At 40.2% G+C, this 13,050-nt stretch overlaps 1 pseudogene; it reads right to left on the bottom strand.

Annotated features, from left to right (window-relative positions):
• The window catches only part of LOC149221805 (uncharacterized), a 98,264-nt pseudogene extending 90,524 nt beyond the window's left edge, over positions 1-7,740 (bottom strand).
• Between the last annotated feature and the right edge of the window lie 5,310 nt (positions 7,741-13,050).

Consider the following 13,050-nt stretch of genomic DNA (forward strand, 5'->3'; position numbering starts at 1 on the left):
ACTATTAATCTTAAGTTTGTCAAAGGATCTGAAACTTTGGATGAGATTATCAATGTGCAGCGGTCTCCTCTAAACAAGACAGGTTTGGGCTATAATGGAGAAACCTCTCAAGCATCCACCTCAAAAAGTTATCTTGATGCAGCAAGAAGAAATGAGCAGAAGAACAATGAAGATAATCAGGTAAAGCAGGGACGAATTACAAACAGAAACTATCAGGGACAATCCTTCTTAAGGGTGAACAAAAGCTACAACCAACCACAGGTAAAATCTTCTCAGTTTGGCACAAGAATAGATGAAAATAGAAATTACAATCAGTTGGCTGGTAGATTCAATAACCGCAGAAGCTTCTTCAATGGACAATGCTTTTCTTGCCATAACTTTGGTCACAAAGCAGCTCAATGTGTTGCATATAAAACAATCATGACTAGGGAAGCTCAAAAACAAAGAAGTATGACAGGGATTACAAAGAGGACCTATAACAACTTTTCAGTTCTTGAAAATGAAGTTGAATGTTCTATTTGCAATAATTTTGGTCATAAAGAATCTGAATGCAGGAGCAGGTTTCAGGAGAAAAAGGAACAAGCCACGAGCACCAAAAAATGGAGAATAAAAGAACCTCAGACAGAAAGATGTGGGATAGCGTTTTATGCAGAAGGACAGGAAAATCTATGGTACATTGACAGTGGATGTTCGAAACATATGACAGGTGATAAAGAAAAACTTGAATCTTATTCTACTTTAGAAAAGGGAAAGAAAGTTTCTTTTGGAAATGATACTCCTGCAACTATAAAAGGAAAAGGTATTGCTCCTTTGAAAGAAAAGGTCAAGGCTGGAAATGTTTTGTATGTTGATGGATTGAAGCATAATCTTCTAAGTGTCAGCCAGATGTGTGATCAAAAAACCGAGGTTATTTTCAGATCGAATGGATGTCTTGTTCGTGATCTTGATACAGGTAAAACAGTTCTCAAAGGCAAAAGAACTCCAAATAATCTGTACATATTTGAAGAAGGACAACAACAATGCTATCTTAGCAAGGATGAAGAGCACTGGTTATGGCATCGAAGGTTGGGACATCTAAGCTTCTCACAAATAAGGAAAGCATGCAAATATCAGGCAGTTCGCGATCTTCCAGATATCAAAATTCCAGACAACACCATATGCAAATCTTGTCAGTTTGGAAAGCAAACCAGAACTAACTTTCCAGAGAAGGAAGGATCAGCTAGCTTGCCTCTTGAGCTAGTCCATACAGATGTATGTGGTCCATTTAGGAAAAGGACACCTCGAGGAGAAGAATATTTGATATTATTCATTGATGATTTCTCAAGGTTTGTTTGGTTAGGGCTTATGAAGCACAAAGATGAAGCATTCGAAAAATTCAAATCCTTCAAAGCATTGGCTGAAAATGAATCAGGACACAAAATTAAGTGCCTCAGATCTGACAGAGGTGGGGAGTTCACATCAAATGAATTTTTCGATTTCTGCGATGAACATGGGATAAGAAGAGAATTCTCTACAGCTAGAACTCCTCAGCAAAATGGGGTTGTGGAAAGAATGAACAGAACTATCCAACAAATGGCTCGTGCTATGCTCGATGAATCAGGTACTCCTGCAACCTTCTGGGGTGAAGCTGCACATGCTGCTGTTATCATTCTTAACAAAACAAATGTCCGAGTAAACAGCACTCAAACACCTCATGAGCTTTGGAGTGGTAAAACTCCTTCCGTGAAGCATTTCAAAATCTTTGGGAGCAAATGTTATATTAAGAATACTGATGAGCAACTTGGCAAACTTGAACCTAGAGCAGATGAGGGCATTCTTCTTGGTTATTCTCCACATAGCAAAGCATACAAGTGCTACAATAAAAGACTTGGCAGAATTGTTGACAGTATTGATATAGTGGTTGATGAGAAGGGATATATTCCTAGGCAAGTTCATCATGAAGACATTGAAGAAGATGAAGGTTACTCTCAAAGGCGAAATGATGAAGAAGAAGAACCTCAAGAAGAAGAAGAATCTCAAGAAGAACCAGAGGAGCAGACAAGAATAGAAGAGAAGACTCCATCCAGATATGTCCAAAAGAATCATCCAGAAACTCAGATTGTGGGGCAGAAAGAAGCAGGAGTACAAACAAGAAGGACACTTGCAGAAGCTTCAAGCTACTTGGCTCTACTCTCCTCCATTGAACCACAAAATGTGAAAGAAGCATGCAAAGATGAATGTTGGGTCAAAGCAATGGATGAAGAACTTGAGCAAATCGAAAGGAACAACACTTGGGAATTAGTTCCTAGACCAAAAGATAAGAATGTAATAGGAACAAAATGGGTCTTCAAGAATAAGTTAAATGAAAATGGAGAAGTAATTAGAAACAAGGCCAGACTTGTTTGTAAAGGGTATGCACAGCAAGAAGGAATAGATTTTGAAGAGACCTTTGCTCCTGTGGCAAGACTAGAGGCCATCCGAATGTTCCTTGCTCTCTCAAGCTTTCAAAACTTCAAGGTATTTCAAATGGACGTGAAATCAGCCTTCCTGAATGGAGACTTAGAAGAAGAAGTATATATTGAGCAGCCAGATGGGTTCATTCTTGGGAATGATCCAAACCTTGTATGCAGATTGAAAAAGGCTCTCTATGGGCTCAAACAAGCTCCAAGGGCTTGGTACTATCGGTTGGACAAATATCTTCACCAACAAGGCTTTTCAAAAGGATCAGCAGATAGCAATCTCTATATAAAAGTTGAAAATAACAAATTGCTAATTCTTGTTGTTTATGTAGATGATATTATTTTTGGCAGCAATGAAGAGACTATGAGTCAAAACTTTGCCTTGGTTATGCAGAAAGAATTCGAAATGTCACTTCTTGGAGAATTGACATATTTTCTTGGATTGCAAATCCAACAAAATGAAGGAGGTATCTTCTTGTCTCAAACCAAATACCTCAAGCAGATCTTGAAGAAGTATGGCATGGAAGAGTCAAAGCCAGTATGTACACCCATGGTTACAGGATGCAGCCTCAGTGCAAATGATGAATCAGCAGCAGTCCACCAACCCACTTATAGATCCATGATTGGGAGTTTGCTTTATTTGACAGGTACTCGACCAGATATTACACATGCAGTAGGAATGGTTGGAAGATTTCAAGCCAACCCAAAGGAAACTCATCTTCAGGCAGTCAAAAGAATCTTCAAATATCTTCAAGGGACCCAAAACTATGGCTTATGGTATCCTAGAAATACAGATCTTACTCTTCATGCTTACACAGATGCAGATTGGGCTGGAAGTGTGGATGATAGGAAAAGCACAAGTGGAGGTGCTTTCTTCATGGGTTCCAGATTAGTATCTTGGTTCAGCAAGAAACAAAGTTCGATTGCCTTATCTACAGCTGAAGCAGAATATGTGGCTGCAGCATCTTGTTGCACACAACTTCTTTGGATGATGCAGACCTTGCAGGACTTTCAAATCACTTGCACTCCACCTGTCTCTATCTTATGTGATAATACAAGTGCAATCAGCATTTCAAAGAATCCAGTCATGCACTCAAAGACCAAGCACATACCAATCAAGTACCATTTTCTTCGGGAACAAGTGCTTGAGCAGAAGGTCAAGTTGGAGTATGTTCCTTCTAAGGAGCAAGTTGCCGATATTCTCACAAAGCCACTGCCCAGGGAAACTTTTGAATATCTCAGACAAAAGCTGGGAGTAGTTGATGCTTCATCCTGTTGTTGAAGTTTGTTTGTTCTACAGAAAAGTTGGTATACGCAGGTTACGGAAGGGATATGCGCGTATACACGCGGTTTCATGATGGGTAAGTCGCGTATATGTTGGACGCTTGTTGCAGAAAGTATATCCGCGTACATACGCTGTTATATACAGGAAAAATCGCGTATATGAAGTTCTGAACAGCAAGGGAAAACTCTGGAGTTCTGAACAGCAATGGGAATGTCAGAATTCTTCAGGCACAGTTTCAGGGAGTGCAACAGGCACAGGTTCAGGGGGAGCAGCTTAAAAGTCTCATAAAGCATTGTTGGCATTCAGATGTTTTGGTCGTTGGTTTCAGGAGAAGGAGCTCAGAAAGAAATCCTGGTTGCTGATCTAACAAGATGTTTATCAGATGCTGCTGGTGCCTTTCCTAAGTCTTGGTCTAGATCTGTTGTCTCTATGTCATGTATCTCTCTTGTCATATTTCTTTTATGGTGTCAAGGTCATGTAACGGCCTATGTTGGTTTCCCCACTATGCCTGGGATGAATGCTGTAATATAATTGGTTGTTTCTGATATGTCCCCTCTTGGTAGGGAGTATGGATGTATGTATTGAGTCTTTTGGTGATAGGACGGTCCCTTATGGTGTATAAGTCTTGGTTCTTGTTGAAGAACATCTTTTGCTGATCTGGCCTACTGTCAGGGGGAGCACGAGTCAGCACAGCCAAGCAGAGGTATCAGCATGTCCTCAGGGGGAGCACAGCCCTTTGCCCTTGATGTCAAAGGGGGAGAGTGACTTGGTGTGGTGGTTGCCATCAAGTCCAAAGGGGGAGATTGTTGGCATTATGATTCAAGTGTTGTCCTTGATGGCAACTCACTCAGAGGATGGTACAGGTGCTCAGAGGTTGGTACAGGTGATGGCAACTTAATCAGAAGACAGATCTCAGTACAGCATGCCAAGGAAGCTCATACACGCCGTTTCGTTAAGCCCAAGTCGCGTGTACACGCTAGTTCGATTCAGAAAAAGCGCGTGTATGTGGAAAGGTTCCTTTGGTTCATGGTGGTTAGTCCTTGGAAGTTGTGCCTATGATTTCGGACCATTATGTCTCGACGGGCGTGTCGATCCCTAGTTTTAAAGTTGATGGTATTGTGTTACTATGGTTTTGGCTCTTGGTATTGAGCTAGGCCTAAGACTATATAAGGAGAAGAAAATCATTAGGCAAAATCATCTTTCGACAAGGCTTGAATATCTAAGAGAGAAAGAGATCTGATATGCAGGTTCTGAGTTGCTTGATCTAAGCCAAGGAGAGATCACATCGGTTGATGGAAGACTAGATCTAAGGATAGATCGGGATCTAATGGTTTGAAATGCACTATCATGATATGGTTGATTATGCGTATTTCTAGATCTGCATATTGTCGCAATGTTACGTTCTGGGTCTAACTAATGTCTGGTACAGCTGCAAATTGAGAAAGTTTATTTTTAGATCTGTACGCAGGTTGGCTTCGGTAAAAGAGCGTGTATACGCGGGTTTTGCTCATTAAAGTAGCGTATATCTTTTGAAGCTTGATTTTGGGTTTACAGTGGGGTCTGACTGTTATTGCAGAGTTCTGTAGTCTGCTCTGTGTTCTGGTAACTGGTGATTGACAGGGTTCAGTGGTTCAGTGATTCAAAGTTTGGTTGTTTTATGCTTCAATGATCTGTTGTGGAAATTGAATGAATTGTGGTCTTCAGATTGTAATGTTGTGCTTCAGGAATATCCAAGTCTGAAAATGTATGAAAAGTGATACCTGAAAGAAGGAAGATTGTAGGTCAGCACCTACGTACTAGTATCTTGGCTAGTACAAGAGCAAAGGGGGTTGGAGCTCCCTTCCAAGGAAGTTTGGAGAACGAGAGAAGGTTGAAGCCTTCTGCAGGTTGTAGCCTGCGTACTGGTATAAGGCTGCACCAGTACAAAAGATTGTAAACTGAAGTTTCATATTAAAGAAAGATAGAGACAACTTGCAGCAGTAGCGTGTACACGCTGGTTCACTTAACTGAAGTAGCGTATATGTTTCTGAGCATTTAAAAAGTTTGATTAATCTGATAATACTGATTCACCCCCCCTCTCAGTATTATTTCCAACAAATACAAGACATTCAAAGCATCGAATTCCTTCTGATTCCTGAGAAGCAAAGCCAAAGTACTGTATTACTAAAAACAGAGTCTTTACATAAAGCAAAATATGAGAGCTTTTCTGAATAGTTTTCCAACCTTTTGTACATCAGCTCTTCTGCTATATATAGAGCTCTTTACATAACTGAGATTCCTCCTCCAACATATGGGAACTCGAATTATTCCTATGATGACACCTATTAACACTTAAAACTAACTAATAAATGCAACTGACTGCTAACTAGCAGTTTTAAAGACCTAAAACAATTAGGATTCTAACTCTTCATCATGCTGGTAGTAGCATTAAATACAATCCAAATTCATTCTCTGAAAGATGACCTTCTTCAGTTTAGCTTTGGTGGATGTTTGAAACTGCTTGTTGGCCCTTGATGTCTCATCTCTTAACTGCTCCTGAAAAGTAGGAAACTACCCCTGTTTTTCTGCTTTTGGTCTCCACAAGGATATTCGAAATCAATTATCCCTGTAGTTTTTCTTTGATTACACAAAAATGTTTTGGACTATCATGTTTTTCATGCACTGTAGACCTTTTCTATGCACCTATATGAAGATAAAACTTCTTTAATGCTGCCTGAAGTATGATGAACAATACTAGCTATGATCACTTTTATAGCAAACGGCTTATAGTTCATATATGCTTTTTCCTTTTCTCGTTTTTCCCTTGCTGGATGCTTGTATTGTGTAAATGATATTTCTTCAGAAACTCCTTTAGAAAAGGTTTCCCTTTTGTCCCTCAAAATTGGTCAATTTCATCAAAGTATGCAGCTATAGCATTTTCGTAGCGCGCTATGAAACTGCTGTGTAATCACAAAAACACAGTTTTTAATGCCAAAATTTGACTGTCTTGAGCTTCTTTATTTTGAAATGTCCTTTTCATCTACCCTGAACCTCTTCAAAACTGAATGTAGAGGCACCATTCTCTAAGGAAAATTTCAAAAAGGTAAATCATCAAAATTTAGGACTTAACCTTACTTGCTATGTGATTTTTCTTAGCTAAGGAAATCCTTCCCGCTGGCCTAGCTGTATCTTCAAATCCTCGATTTTCCTCCTCATAATTCTGATCCCAGCTCTCAGTCTCATATTAACCCTTTTGATGAATTTTTCTTCCTTTATTGTAGGGACTGACCAGGTATAGTATTGTGCATGATAGTCGACCACCTTAGGTATTGAAATTGTTTTGTCTTCCCACAGAGCCTCCATTTTATTAAAATGGGCTTCCTTGATTGCATGTTTCCTTGAGGCTTTCTTCAGTTTAGCAATTTCAAAGTTTGCTAATTCCAACTTCCTTTTCAACTCTTCAACACTATATTCCTCTTGAGGTTCTTCATGGGTTTTTGCTACTTCCTCTGTTTCACTTGACTCTAGTTGTACCTCTTTTGAACGCCTCGTCACAGGTCTTCTTGGCTTAAAGACAAATTTAGAAACATGATCATCAAATTTGAGATTTTTAGAGGCTTTGGTTTTCTAGGTCTTGTCTTTACCTGATTCTATCAAGTCTGCTTGAACCAGAAGAGACTCCTCAATATCAATAGCTTGAAGCAAGTCATTCAGACTTCCCTTTGAAATCAAGCTTTCCTCAGTCACCATTGTCTTGCCTTTTTCTTTAGCTAACTGGCTCCTGGTTATTCTTCTCTGAACTACTTCACCTGAAGATTGCTCATGTACGCCTTCTTTGCTTTGATCTTTCTCTTTCTGTGACTTTAGAGGTGTGCCTTGAATTACTAATGGTCTGGTGGGCTCCTTTACCTGTTTCCTAGATTTCAGTTTTATGAATCTCCTCGATCTCTTTTCTGCACGATGACTATCTTCCAGTGGAGAACTCTTCGTAGCCTGAGGGTTGAGGCCAGTTTCATTTTTGAAACCAAACATAAACATAAACACGGACCATTCCCTATCTACTTTCTGGAGCTCATGCAAAATGATCAATTTGACTAAGCCATGATGAAACAATGAGGTCTCACAGGCTTCCTTCTTTAACTGAACTTTGTCACACATTTTGCCTAGGCTACGAAATAAGTAGAAAGGAAAATCAAGAGATATCTTTCTTGTGAAATGCAGTAGAAGCTTGAAATGATATGAATACACCTTATGATACCTTCCCTTGCAAGTGAAGTATCTTTGTATGTAGGTAAGTAAATTGGCATATGAGTCTTTGACAAAACTCCTGGGCACAGACTTGTTTAAGTCCGAATCGATGAACTCCGGCTTCATAAATTCTTTGCAGGGGGTCATATCAAACTTGAAATTTTTAAACCATTTTCCCTATCCCCTTGGAATCTCAGTGACTATAGATATAACTTCTAGAGAGATGGGCAATTCGAGCACCCCAACTTTCGAATTCAGTCTTGTGAAATTTAAAGCAAATTCCTTGGTGACTTGCATATGGCCTCCTTGAAGTTTTTCGCAAAACCTCCAATAGCCAACCTATTTTAAGGCTTGTTCAACTTCATCGTTCTTTAGGAGGATATCTAAACCCTCAAGTTCATTCCTCAGACATTTTCCTGACCTGTGATCCTTTCTTTCTGCAGACCCCTCCAGGAAACTTCAACGGAATAAAAATTTGATAGACTGGCACTATCTCAATCTTCGATCACTGCCTCACTTGATAGCTGCCTCGCTTGAAAACTGCCTCGCTTGATGTTCAAGGAATTCAAATTGAATGCTTTCCAATTTGTTCCTCATGCAATGAACGCAATCATAATTATGACTGTGAATATTTGGCCTCTTTTTGAAACTTGCAATCTAAGCGTACCAAGACATATAACGACCTTAATGATGATGATAAGCGGTTGAATGTAATAGGCAAAGTGTGTGGAATGACAACTGATGATGCAACAATAACGGATTTTTACAGATATTACATCTAGATGAGATTTGTTATGGATCTGCATGAATCCTCGATTTCGTAGCATAGCCAGTGCAAAATCTAGATTTTGTGTTACGAAAACGCCTAAATTGGGTTTCTGCACTACGAAAACTCCTAAACTGGGTTTCTGCACTACGAAAACTCCTAAACAGTTTCGTAGTTCATAAGAACCTAGAAACAAATTTGATACATGGGATTTACATGAGTTGTGGGACCAGTGATGACTAAGAATGGATTGTTGATCTTTATTTACCCATACCACCAAGACTCCTAGGACTTAGACACTAAAGTAAAGATGGAAGAAAAACTGAACTCGGACTAACACCTAACCTTTACAATCAAGCTGATGTGAATAATTTAAAAATTGTTTCTCAAGTGATAATAGATTTGAATATATCGATGAAGCATTGTAGGAGGTTAAGACAACCATATTTAGGATATCATAGGATCCTCTAGAGTTGATTCAACCTGATTCGACTACCCAGCTAAGCCATGCACTAGAGTGTTACAATGTAACAATGGAAGAAGAAGATGAAGACCCAAGAAAGATTAATATCCCAGAGACTGAAGGTCACCGCGGAGTTAAAAGACCATAACTAGAGAACCCCAAGATAACATAGCCGCTCAGAACTAGACAAGTGAACATTGGTATGGAGGCAGAGCCAAAGTTTGAAAATATTGGGGAATATTGGGACAAGGTGACAGTATATAAGGTCATCGAATTTCTTCACAAATATCAGGATTTGTTCCCCATAAAGTTTTCTGATCTGAAAGGAATAATAGGAGACCTGGGTGTCATAAAGATCACCCTAAACTCAGACACGAAACCTGTGAAACAAAGACCTTACCACCTCAATATTAAGTATAAGGAAAAGGTCTGCTTTAAGTTAGATAAGATGCCCATGGCAGGTATCATTGCACCAATCGAAGAATTTGATTGGGAGAACCCAAATAGTAGTTCAAGAAAAGAAGCAGAAAGAAGAAATAAGGATATGCATAGATCTCAGGAAATTGGATGATGCCTACATGCATGATCCCTTCCCAACTCTGTTCACCGATGAGGTCCTGGATAATGTTGGTGGCCAAGAAGCATATTCATTCACTGATGGGTTCCCTAGGTACCACCAAATCAAGATCGCATTGGAGGATCGAAGTAAGATGACCTTCACGACTGAATGGGGAATCTTCCAATATACGATGATGCCCTTTGGGTGGAAGAATGCGTCGATGATCTTTTAGTGCATAGTCATCGCGACATTCACATATTTCATTCGTAAATTTCTTGAAGTATACTTTGACGACTAGAAAATGTTCAGACTGGTGAAGTGCCATGTGGCAAGTCTGCGCTTGATGCTAGATACATGATGGAGGTACCAGATCATGCTCAATCTGAAGAAATGTTTGTTTTGTGTCCCTTTCAGGATCTTTCTGGGCCATGTGGTATGCAAACAAGGCTTGATGGTAGACCTAGCAAAGATCAAGGTCATAATCAATTTGGAGGCGCTAAGGAGTGTGAAATAGCTGCGCGCAACACTAGGGCATACAGGATACTATAGGAAATTCATCAAGTGATATGCCCATCACTACATCGATGGACGTCACATTCTGTTTAAAATGAAGAATGCAAGAAGAGCGTGGATGTGCTAAAGGAAAAATGGTCACCGTATCGATCCTAGGTTTCCCGGATTAGAAAAAGGAGTTTCATGTGCATGTGGACGCGTCATGTATTGTGCTAGGAAAAGTATTGACACGGGCTGGTGAGGGGGACTTGGATCATCCTATAGCATTCATAAGTAGGAAGATGTCAAAAGCAGAGAAAAATTATTCCACGACAGAGCACAAAGGATTAGCTATGGTATACGCACTCTAGAAGTTCAGGCACTATTAGTTGGGTTGACACTTTAAGATGTATACGGACCATTCTGCATTGAAATACTAGGTCAACAATCTTGTGTTGGGGAGAAATATATGTAGGTGTCTATCATTGTTCTAAGAATATGATTTTGAAGTTACTATGAAACCAGAACGCTTGAATGCTGGACCGGATCATCTATCACACATTGAAATAGTGGAGGAGCCTACTAATTTGGAGGAAGGGCTACCTAAAGCGCATCTCTTTATAGTATGCATTGTGAACAGTTACTTTGAAGATATTATCCACTTCCTAACAATAGGAACGACTCCGGAAGGTTATACAAGTCAACAGAAGAAGGAACTGGCGGTGCGCGCAAAAGATTTTTCTGTCATTGCAGGACTCTTTTACAAAATGGGATCAGACAAAGTATTGCAATGATATGTATCAGAATTTGAATGAAGCATCATCCTCACTGAGTCACATAGCAGAGTTGTAGGAGGTAATTATGTGGGTAAAGGAACAGTGCAAAAGATTCTACGCACTGGGTTGTGGTGGCCAACCTTGCATAACAATTCAAAAGCGTATTGTAGGGCATGCGATGCATGCCAAAGGACTGGTAGACCTTTGCGCAGGGATGAGCTACCATTTAATCCATAGATATCATTACAACCCTTCGATAAGTGGGTGATTGACTTTGTAGGACCAATTCAGCATCCAGGAAAGAAGACAGGTGCGCGATACATCATCACCGCGAATGAGTAGTTAACCAGATGGGCAAAGGCACAACCTATGAAGGATTGTGCAAGCATGACAGTGGAAAAATTCATCTTTGAGCACGTTCTGACAAGGTTTGGTTGTCTAAAAATGTTAATGAGCGATCGTGGTACCCATAATCTTAATGAGATGATCAACGCGATGACGGAGGAATTTCAGGTTTACCATCAGAAGAGCACGCCATATCACCTGCAGGCTAATGGCATGGTAGAAGAGTTTAATATGATATTGGAAAACATGCTAACAAAGGTTTCCAATGTTCAAAGAAATTACTAGGATATCCATGTGCCCGCGATTCTATGGGCTTACAGGACGACTTGCAAGAAGCTGACTAGATAAACGTCATTCAAACTAGTTTATGGCATAGAAGTTGTGATGTAGATGGAGTACATTGTACCTAGTCTGTGCATAGTGGCATTCACAGGAATGGCAAATCACGGAGCCCTGGAAGAGAGGCTCGCATAGCTAAAGGAACTTGAGGAGGATATATTTCTAGCTAGATTTCATCAACAAGTTCAAAAGGAGTGTGAAAATGATGGTACGATCGGCACATCAAACTGCACACCTTCAAAGTAAATGATCTAGTTTTTTTTATATGAAAACAAGTTTGATAAATTTCCAGGAAAATTTTGGATGCATTGGCTAGGGCCCTATGTCATCAAGGAGATTAACGATGTTGGAGTAGTTCAATTGGAAAAGTTGAATGGAGAACCATTACCAGGGTGGGTGAATGGCAGCGATTGAAGCCATACACCGACGATCCATCTAGATGACTACATGGTGGCAGCATAGTCTTAGCACTCTAGGCAGCTAAAAGGAGGCATGGGACTATAAACTACACTGCTTGGGTTGGGGAGCTGCGCGATTGGGGAACTAATCAGAATGCAAAAATGTCACAGTGTGAGCAGAAATGCACAGGGAGTTGTGCTATTGAAGAAGGGACCACACAGGGCAGCCAGAAAGTGACGGTTATGGTCACTGTTCATGGCTTGATAGTGGGAAAATGGCCAAATGGAGCAAGGGGTGGCATTTAAGTTAGAATTTAACGGAAAGATCTTTGAAAATATACTGCCAATCCAGAATTTATGAACAAATTTGGGGGGAACGGTCGGATCTAAATTCAAAAATTCCTATAAATTACAGGTGGCTGCCTAGAAAAAACACTTGCCATTTTGAGAATTGAGGTATTAAGCTCTCAGACACATATGAACCCTGAGATCTTTGAAGCTTTGATAGTAAGTCCATTGTTTGAGAAATTGCCAATGGAGATGCAAGAGGTGTTGTCTAGAATTATGTCGGCACCCGTAGAAATCGTGAGTGTAGGAGAAGCAATGGCAGCCGAAGGAACTATCCTAGAGGTAGTAATGGTAGTTGAGGGAGCTGTCCCGGAGGTTGAAAGCATCAAAGTACCAACAAGAGTGCCTAAATCACTAAGGACACCCAGGGTGAGGCCTACGCCAACCAAGGAGGGTCCAAAATAAAATAAAGATAAGTAGAAAGTGCAACAACCAATGCATGCATCACCCAGAAAGCACCCACAGATGGGAAATCCCACCATGCAGGAGAAGGGCAACGTGATTGACCTAGCGCCTAAAGTCGATGTTGAATAACTCCATGTGGGTGCAGATGACAATGATATAGACGCGGAGAACGGGTCCCCTACGGTCAATTTTTGGGTTAAAAGCACAAG

This window comes from Pinus tabuliformis, chromosome Q (genome assembly GCF_031772625.1).
Source record: "Pinus tabuliformis cultivar Carrire ecotype Pingquan chromosome Q, CPIR1, whole genome shotgun sequence".
NCBI lineage: Eukaryota > Viridiplantae > Streptophyta > Pinopsida > Pinales > Pinaceae > Pinus > Pinus tabuliformis.